Source organism: Scardinius erythrophthalmus (assembly GCF_964197995.2).
Source record: "Scardinius erythrophthalmus genome assembly, chromosome: 23".
Classification (NCBI taxonomy): domain Eukaryota; kingdom Metazoa; phylum Chordata; class Actinopteri; order Cypriniformes; family Leuciscidae; genus Scardinius; species Scardinius erythrophthalmus.
This window is the reverse complement of record NC_138243.1, coordinates 22086025-22087703: the sequence shown is the minus strand read 5'-3', so window position 1 is coordinate 22087703 and position 1679 is coordinate 22086025.

Here is a 1679-nt window from a genome sequence, read left to right as displayed (position 1 = left end):
ACCGGCACCAAACTGCGATGCAGATTCACAGATACTCCCAATACACTGGCCCTAAACTGCATTTTCATATGTAGGCGACACTTAAATATGAATGTCATTGTATTAGATAACAAAATATCAAACTAAATGGCAGACGATAGCGCAATAAGCCAACATGGTCTACTCCGCTTATGGAGAGCATTCTGACATTGTATCCCTGTGTGGTATGGCAATCTGTACTATCCACAACAAATACCAGAATACATCTCAAGTTTAAGTAGTTACTGTTCATCCAACATGTTTCAGGCATGCTAAAGAAACCACCAAGGAACCATCAAACCCAGCACATAACTGCTGAGATCTCTAAAGCGTTGGGATCTCAGCTCTAGTTTCTTTCCAACAGCTGTCAGATTCTTAGTAAACACTCCTAATAACCATCACTCCTCTGTGTTGGATCTCAGTTTGGGTGTTGTATTGCAGATTGAATTTTTTATATTGTATGCATCGTCCATTGCAAATAGTATATATTGGTTCAAATATATCAAATTGTTCTATTGTGTTTTACATGAAAGCCCCTTTCCGCCACATAAGAAAAAAAAAGTAAATAATGACATGAAAACTTATTTTTTTTATTTTTTTTATTTTAATTGACAACTTTTTAATGTAACAGTTATGCCTGTCTCAATTCTGACTGTCAGTTTCAACATTAGCTCATAATTACAACTTAGTTTGTCATAATTTCAACATTTTATCTCATAATTATGACAGTATCTTATAATTTTTACTTTTATGTCATAATTATTTACCAAAGCATGATTTTTTCTTCTTCTCAAGGTTCAAGGTTCAAGGTATTGTCATTGTGTACATGTTGACACATGAGAACGAAATATGTACTCAGGACCAGCGTAATAAAAAAATGAAAAATTATAAATAATACTTACAATAAAGTTAAACAATAGTGTAATAGACTACATTTAGAAATAACTTAGTAAACTAAAAATACCTGAAAACCTAAAACCTATTTAATAAATAACTAAGCAGCAAGCTTTTAAAAGCAGTGCATCAAATTCACGTATAAAGCAGAGCATCATTATGACAAGGCACAATGAATCAGTCACTAAGGCAGGGAATTCATAAGTCTCACAGCCTCTATAGTAAATGCAAATAGTATTCTTATGTGGGTGGCAGACATGGGGTTCCATAGTTTTATTCTGTTCTGTTTTGTTCTAAAAAAAGCCAATATAACAAAAAAAAATATTTTGCTTTTAAAAAATTAAGACAAAGTATTTGGACATTTTCTGGTTATCAAACATTAGTGGACCCTGTCCATTAGTGTGACCTGTGTGCTTCTTAAAATCACTGTAAGTTGGTTAAAAGTGCATGCAAAAGTGAAGATCTATTTTTGCTATATTTTATTAATTTATAATGCAATAAAATGTATTTGTAGATTGCCTGAAGTTTCCAAAATAAAAATGGACAGCATAATTTTTATCAAGCTAATATAATAATATACAATATATTTTTATTACACTGTTTTTAATGCAGTTTTACTAATGATTTTTCTGTTCTGTAACTTTTTTGCATGGTGAATGAAAGATATTTCTAATGCATATTTCATGAGCAAATCAGATTTTATTCAAGCCTTCCAAGAGATGACATGTTGTATTCTATAAAGGATATAATACTTATGTATATGTAAG